At 43.8% G+C, this 8,459-nt stretch overlaps 1 pseudogene; it reads right to left on the reverse strand.

The window, feature by feature from the left end:
- Positions 1-7,412: 7,412 nt before the first annotated feature.
- LOC138487285 (intracellular hyaluronan-binding protein 4 pseudogene) lies at positions 7,413-8,109 on the reverse strand (annotated as a pseudogene).
- Positions 8,110-8,459: the final 350 nt, after the last annotated feature.

Here is an 8,459-nt window from a genome sequence, read left to right on the forward strand (position 1 = left end):
AAATGTGGCCACACAGGTAGAGTGTGGGTGTGTACATTGACCTGCTTCTATCCATCTAGAGAATGGACACACCACAACAATTAGGTACCTCTACCCGTTACGTACTTGAATCATATCAACATAATTGACATGCAAGTGCTGAAAAGGTCCATTGGGCCTTGGGATCACTCCTCTAATTACTTGTAGTGTATGCCCAGCCGTGAACTGTTGGCAGATTATACAGTTCACCATAAAAAATGCAACGTGCTCTGCCAAGTTCGGTATGAACCAGCCTTCGGCAATTGTCACTGCTAGACTCTCTTTTGTCATGTGCGCTGGATAGTGTATCCTTTCCAGTGCTCTTTTCAATAAGGCCAAAGGCATCACCGGTTTACCAGTGCTGTCTTGTCGTCAAAAAAACACTCAGAGGGGTTTAAAGAACACCCTTGCCACTTCCAAAGGTTTTTCTCTTCCTAGGACGCATGCCCTTAGAGGTCCATTAACTGAGTTTTGTCCATATTACTGTAACCTTCATGTTCACTTTGTGCAACAATCATTCTCTCATGCACATCAGTTATTTCCACATTCATTATTATTTCGTCTTTGGACGACACACATTTGGCTTCCATGTCTGCTGCTTGATTTCCTTAAGAGAAAAAAATGTGTCCCTTTCGTGTGGGTGGGGCATTTCACGACTGCTATGCCCTCTGGGAGTTTTAGTGCCTTAATTAGCCTGTCCAATAAGGCTATTTGCTGCACTGGCGTGCCATCCGCTCGGAGGTAGCCCCTCCTTTTCCAGCACGCTAGGCCTGCGTGCACTGTTGATGTCACATAGGCGGAGTCACTGCACACCATCACTTCCTGGTCTGTGTGATTCTCGAGTATCACTGCCAATAATTCTGCAGCTTGTGCTGAATAATGAGATGGTAATTGTGCAGTAATGAGTACTCAAAATTCTCCATTTGCCGTGTGCTTCATCACAGCAGTGCCTGTATATCTGCCCATCATTTTGATCGAATCTTGAAGAACCATCAACAAAGAAGATTTCTCCTTCTGCCAATTCATTTTCTTTCACTCTGGGAATCTCATAATAAAATTGGCGAACGCTGTGGCAGCTACACTTTGTTTGCACGGGAAGGGACACCTTACCACTGGGTCTAAATTCCCACTGTCCTTGCGGAAAATTTTTCATAGTCTGAGGTTGCAAGCTTTTCTGTGCTCCCGGCGCTTGCTGTTGCACCGTGTGATTTTGTGCAACTCCATTTCCACCCTGCTGTAAAAACACAGGTGGATTCACCATCCCTACTCGTGTTCCTTGGTCATTTTGCACCATGCCTTGATTTCTTCATGTGTGTGCTAGATACCCTGTCATCCCACACATCCAACATGTTGGCGGTGGTCTGATTATTTTCCCATTTGACATATCCTGATTGCCGTTTTGCATGTTTTGAAAAGCTCCATGATTACCTTGGAAACCTCCCTGATTACTCTGCCATCCTCTTCCTTGAAAGCCTCACCCTCTGGGGTAAAGCCCGTCATTGCCTTGGTCAACCTCCCTCTGATTATTGACCTGCTGTATGTTCAATCCGCCTGTGCTAGTTATCATTGCCCCTTCAATGGCATATTTTGACAATTTCTTCTGCACTCATTTTGCCTCTTCAGCTTTTTGTGCAGCCTCTTTTTTGTGATTTTTCTCTTGCAGCAGCCTGCAAAAGTGAGCTATGGTCAACGTTTTTTCAGACCACGGTTTGGCCTCAATTCTTAACAATTTCTTGAGCTACTTCTGTACCTGATCTGGCAGCCCTTGGCATAATATATGGTAATACACGGGTCCGGATTTCCCCCAAGATTCATGAGTTTCCAGCACCCAGGTGTCTTGGAAATTCTGGATGTAAAGCAAATGATCCTCTGACTGCTTAATTTTTCACGTCATTATAGCTCTCATGTCTCAAGTATCCGGGTATAGCAATCGTAATGCTTTCAATACCACAGCTCTGCAATTGTTAAATAGAGCTCCATCATGCGCAGTATAACATAAGTCACGCCAGGGTAACCTGCACGTGTCCACACATCGTCAGCTCGATCACCAAGTATGGAGATTAAAAGACCCTTAATATCCTCGATAGCTAACGTGTCCCCTCCCGTCATCTTTTCCAGCTCATGTATCCCTTTTCCGGCTCCCGATGTCTACATCGGAAGCTTATTTTTCAGATTTTCTTGATCCATGTGTGGCCATGGTGCATACTGTGGCATCAATCCTCCTTTTTCGAGTAACGGGAATTGTAACACATGGCACTCCTTTTCCTCTCTCATCATTTTTCTATCCACTGCAGGGGTATTATTCCTGCATTGCCGTCTACCTGGCAATGTCCTTAGTCTGCTCACATATGGTGGTGGAGACACCCCCTCTGACTGTAAGATACTCATTCATGTCTGTATGATTGTGTGGCTGACTCTGATGCCTTAGGTGCAGACCCACTAGAATCTGACCATCTTATTCCCTTTCTTCTGGAGAAACTTTTTTTGCGTCTTCTTTCTCCTCACATTCCTGTGCCCAACTCGTGCAACTCCTCTCATCTTCCTCATTCCTGTTTAGCGTCAACCTATCTAGGAACAGTTTGGTATTTGTAGTACTTTGGGAGTCGTCCTGAGTGTTGTACAACTGAGTGCTCTCTAGACACTCGTTCTCTCCTCTCTCTTGAGGTACCTGTTCTAGCCCCATTTCATCATATATTCTATTGATTGTCTCTCCGATGCTTCTGGTGTCGAAGTCATCTTCCATATTTGCCCTAGACGTGCCTGGTACTAAATCATACTCCGGAAATTATTTTTATATGTCTTCCCAGTCTACTACTAGATCAGGTTATTTAACCTCCGTTTCCAGATATTCAAGATCCTGTGCTCTCTGTCTTTGCTTCTGTTCTATGTCTTCATCAAACTCTCTGCGCTTCCTCGCTTCCTCTCTGACCCTATCTTCTTCTTGTTTCCTCGCATCTCTTTGCTCATTTGCCCTTCATATTTCCTCATCTCTTCGTCTTTCTATTCTCTTCTCTGTATCTTTTGTTCTTCTTCTTCTATTCTCCTTTGATCCTGCCTGTCTTGATCATTAGCTGTTCTTTGCTTATGATCATGTTTTCTTTCTTGCTCCTCATGATTTAACTGCTATAGTTTATGTTTATCTTTTTTCTTAGTTCCTTCATCTCTCAATCATGTTTCCCTTTCTTTCTCTTTCATTTTTGAATCATCTGGCTCTCCCTTTTGTCTCATATCCTCAATGCCTTTACAATTGAGTTTCAATAAAATCTGACCTTCCTTCCATTCGTTCTGTGTGAATGCCATCTCATGAGTACTGTCCTCATCTCCTTTCCATCACTTTTCCTATCTACTCTTATTTAGAGATGTACTTGCTTGTGCTTGGTCTCCTTTTTCTTTCTCGTGCCTCTCTTTGTCCCTCTGGACTTTGGAGGTAATATCTCTGTCTCTTTCTTCCTCTGGGCTTTCATCACTACTTTGCATAGGTGATTCATATGATGGGTTGCTATATCCTGTGGCTGCTTGAAGCTCCCTCAACGGGTATAATCCTTCATCTTTACTGGCTTTTCTTTTTGTTTCAGGTGGGGCGGGTGGTGCAGAAGAAGGCGTTTCACCCCCCTCTCTGCATATGTTAAGTATCCAATCTAACGATGGCCCCTCCTCCTTTTCCTGTTGGTACATTCCAAAGCTCTAAACTAGCTAGGCATGTATATAACCTTTTGCCATTATACTTGGCGTGCAAATATGTCGTCATGTGTTGCAGGACCGTTTTAGATAGCGATGCACCTTGGGGCCATGGCATAAACATTTTGTTGGCGGTTCCATTAACCCATTCTGTACTGTACTTCTTCAGCTTAGGTTCATGTTTTGGCAACTGTTTGCACAAGTGTACTAAAGGGTAACGTCTTCCATGCTTAAATCTGTTGATCCTCTCCTCATATAACACCTTGTTATGCTTTACATTTCTCAAACAAGATCAACATTATGAGCGAGCAACAATCGTCACAAGCTCCAATCCCGTTTTTTCACAAAAAATTGTACTTTTACTTTTTCAAACAACAACCATCAATCCATGCCATACAACATTTGGTCTCTTTTATCATGCAATTTTCATGCTTTTTCCCCCCAAAATGTTTCTTACCTTGTGACGTCAGAAAAAAGAAAAACACAAGACAGACACAACCGACTAGACAGACTCCGGCCGGCTACATACATCTCATGCTATCTGCTTCCTCAGATGCATTTCTTCCCCTATGATTATTCTGACATGGAATGAAAGCCCATTTATTTCAGATCGCCTTTTAATCGATTCTGGTCTCCTATCGTGTTCTATTCATTCAGGACTTTAAATGTAGGCTTATTCTAGCACAATATTAAAACCTAGGTATCTGGGCATATACTTCTCACTTGGGTATCCTCCCGCTATCTCTCTCTATTCCTCAGCCACCCTTGAGTCAATATTTTTGTCCCTTATATATACATTATACTCTTACTCTAACTTTATTTTAATCCCTCCTCCCTCTGTTACCTTCCCTTTACTTGTTCTATGGCATGCATTTTTTGCCAAAGCATTCAGTCTTTTTCACTACAGTTTGCATTTTTCTCCTCTCCGGACGCTCGGGATTAACGCCTTTGTTACCGCCTCTCTGTGCTGTTCGTCCGATCAGCTGCTCGTAGAAGTGGAAAGGGGTTTATGTGAGAAAGCAAAGGCTCCTTCAGACCTAAACAGCAGGGTTTTTACTTGGACTACCTACTGTCTATGGGGAGCCTCTCATTCTACTCAGCCAGATGGCAAAGGACTCGTGATATTACTGAGGACCCAGAGTTACTTATGTTGATGGCCAATGGGTATTTTATCCTATCGATTCTAATGAAACCATCAATCTCTGCTACCAAGTGTTCCAGATGGACCTCAGCTGACCCATAGGACTGGGGGTTTACAAACAGCACTTAAAGATGAGCTGCAGCACCCTTGAGATGGATGGGGATGCAGATTTGTACTCTTGCACCAAATCGATAATGACAACTCAATAGTTTGGCAAATGGAGTCCGTTTAATGACAAGTACAAAAAACAGGGAGTTCAATGAATATCAGATAGCGCTCGATCTTCCTTCTCGCTTCAACTCCAATTAATTCCAGAAAAAATATAACATTTATACCAAAAACTCATCATCACGGACATGTAACTCTTAAAACTTAGCATGCAACTTGATTGGTTCTAGGAAGGTAACTTTAATATAGGTACCATATCGGTATATGGTAACAGGGATTGGATAGACAATGCCAGGTGGGGCAACTAAGCCCTTCCTACAAAATGGCTACTGTAAACATCACTAAAAGTATTACGTCTCATTGGTTCTGCTAACTATAGGACCCTAGATTACATGGTCCACTATGATTGGGTAGGCATCAATCCCACTCATACTTTGCCACTTGCGCTTAGCAGCATGCAGTATAGCCGGCCAGGTGCATGGAGTTTGTCTGCACCCCAGCTTCCCTCCAATTATTGTTACAATCAATCAGAACCTCAGTGGTCATGTGTCAATTTTTTCTTTGTGGTTGGCCTCGAGTCTGCTTTTTGGTCTGGGAAGGTTAAGGCTTCTGGGCATGGAAAAGGTCCATCCGTAGATGTGGAAGTTTCATACCTTCCTGCTTGTCTGGTCACGTGATTCTGACACTGTGAAATCGGCCTTTCCGTCATGCAATTTCGTATATTCTATTTAATTCTGCCAGTCGTCTGCCATCTGTGGCTTATCTTGACCTTCCCTGAACAGGACACTCTGTTCTTCTTCTCTTTAATTGTATCCATTGTTGGCCTATTTCAGATGATACGACCTTGGCTTCTTGGCATGGTTACCTTCATCTGAGTTTCTCTCCGTCTTTAATTCTCAATTTGTTTGCTGCAAAACTCTCTTCTTGAGACCTTTAGTAACCTTTGGTTGATTCTGCTCTTGTGCGTAGCGGAAGTATACTTATATAAAGTGCTCTTTTGAGGTAGCTATATGTACAGGTGGCGCTTGCCGCAATCTATCTTACTACTAAGCATAAGCAAGACTCACAATGTATGTGCTTCTTGCGGTTACTTTGCATATGTACACGTTTAAACTAACTGAATATCTTCATTGTACTTATGGCACAAGTTTCTGACATCTTGAAATCAATTGTTTCACTTTAGCCTTAGGATGTCACTTGTCCATGGTGTTTCATCTTGTTTGTCATCATTCATAGGTCTTTATATTTTCTATATGTTAGTCAGTTTGGGTTCTTATGACGTCATCATTCATCTTCCCTCAGTATCTTCTTAGCTTCTTCGGGTATTACATTCTCACGATCATCATTCTGTCTCACTTGTCGATATGGTTTTCTCAATGGGTACCTTACTGTCCAGGTTTTCTTAGGTGTCAGTACTTCAATAGGTGCTGTTATTCTGATAGGTACTAGACAGAGCCCAACTGCGGCTCTCTGCTGGTTTATTTGCTCATCTTACATCATATATTTCGGTGTGAATGTTCCTGGTACTTCAAAATGGGCGGCAGGAGTGCGAATCGTGCTTGGCACATCCTCTTCACTGTGGTCACAACCCACAATGGTTCATTTCACTATACATGTGGTCACAACCCACAATAGTTCAGTGAGCTCAATATGTGGTCATAACCCACAATGGTTCAGTGTGCTATGTATGTGGTCACAAAACACAATGGTGCAGTGTGCTATGTATGTGGTCACAAAACACAATGGTGCAGTATGCTATGTATGTGGTCACAAAACACAATGGTGCAGTGTGCTATATATGTGGTTTATGAGGAGAAGCTGCTCAAGTAAAACGTATCTGTGAAAAGAGACGCATTTGTATGTGTTGCATTTCACACTTCTACTTTGACTGCCTTTATTACTTATATTTTTTTTATTTTTTTTAGTACCAGATACATTTTATGTGTTAGGTTCTGAATAATGCAGTACAATTGCATAACATTCCATGGGACATTGTAAAGTCACAGTAGGGAAAGATAGATTTTTAGTACATCGTCCAAACTTTGAACAGTAATGTGCAGCGTGCGTGCCTCTTTGTGGCAACGCGAAAAACAACATAGCCTTTATATGTATACGTTTCAAATGCAGTGCCCCAATTTTGAATATTTGAGTAACGCCATAAACCTTCACACATCCCATAGAGACTGCAAGGCCTTTACAAATGCAGATTCCCCTATAGACCCAGACCCATGAAAGCAACATCATCCTATTTCACGACGTGCCCACTTCTATTCCCCACCATAAGCATGAACAGCCCCTTTAAACATCAAGCCATTTCCAGATGATGCAAATGAAGGGCGGGTCCTTCAAGCCAGAGCAGGGAACTCCCCGTCATCAGGCTTTTGTAGCCAAGCTTGGGGAATGCACTTCATTGGGCACTACTTCCGGTAGGGATCTCTCTGGTAGCACCTCTGCTACCATGACCAGGGTGATAGAGGCTTCCAAAACGTGTTTCCAGTTGAGAGGTAAGGGCATTAACCGGCCTGCGAACATAGCGATGCTGATCATCGTCATCATGATCTTTTACATCATGATCTTGGTATTTTGACTTATGAATTAGCACCGATTTAGAAGGAACAGAAGCATCTGGCTGGCTGATGTTGAACTCCAGCTGCTGTCGATCTTGCGCCTGGAGACTTTTCCACTCATCCAAGGTCATTTCCTGAGCCTCACCTTCTACAGTTTCATCGATAACCCTTCTCTCTGGTTCACCTTCAATTGCTTCGTGATTCCCGCCGGTCTTTGTAGTCTCTTCCATTGGTGTAGTCTGCTCCAGGTCACGCAGGTCATTTTTAACCGTTCCCCAGCTGTGAGCAGCACTTCCACCCTTTTTGCCTTCAGCTCCGATCCCCGTCCCGTCACTTCCGCTGTGCCTTTCACATTTTCGTTTTCCTCTTTGGTCCACACCACACCACCATCCCAAGGTGTATGAACCCACCACCTCTTCCTCTGCCTCTTCCTCTGCCCCGATTTCCTCCCCTGACTCCTCCAGGACCTTGCATGGTTCTTTCACGATCCCATAGGAGAAATGGTTTGGTACTTTGACTGCCTTCACCACACCCCATCTTTCCAGCCACTAGACTACACACTTCACTCACCAGCGCCATCCATCTTCTGCGTTCTCTACCGCGCTCAGACTATCCTTCAGAACCCTCTCCTGCTCCTCCATCCATTTCTTTCTTCTTCCTCCACTTCGTCTCCCTCACCCACCTTCCAGATTGCAGGCATCCATCTTCTGTTCTCTCCATCCATCATCCTCTGTGCTGCCCTGCTGCCTCGCTTACCTGCACTGCCTCTGACAGATGGCGACATCCATCCATCCATCCAGAGAGGCAGGAGGCAGCTGTGCCTGGCAGGGGTATTGTGTGAGGGCTGCACTGTGGTAGGCCCTAATCAGCAGCACCTTCCCGCAGAG

This window comes from Ambystoma mexicanum, chromosome 9 (assembly GCF_040938575.1).
Source record: "Ambystoma mexicanum isolate Mex_15411 chromosome 9, UKY_AmexF1_1, whole genome shotgun sequence".
Classification (NCBI taxonomy): domain Eukaryota; kingdom Metazoa; phylum Chordata; class Amphibia; order Caudata; family Ambystomatidae; genus Ambystoma; species Ambystoma mexicanum.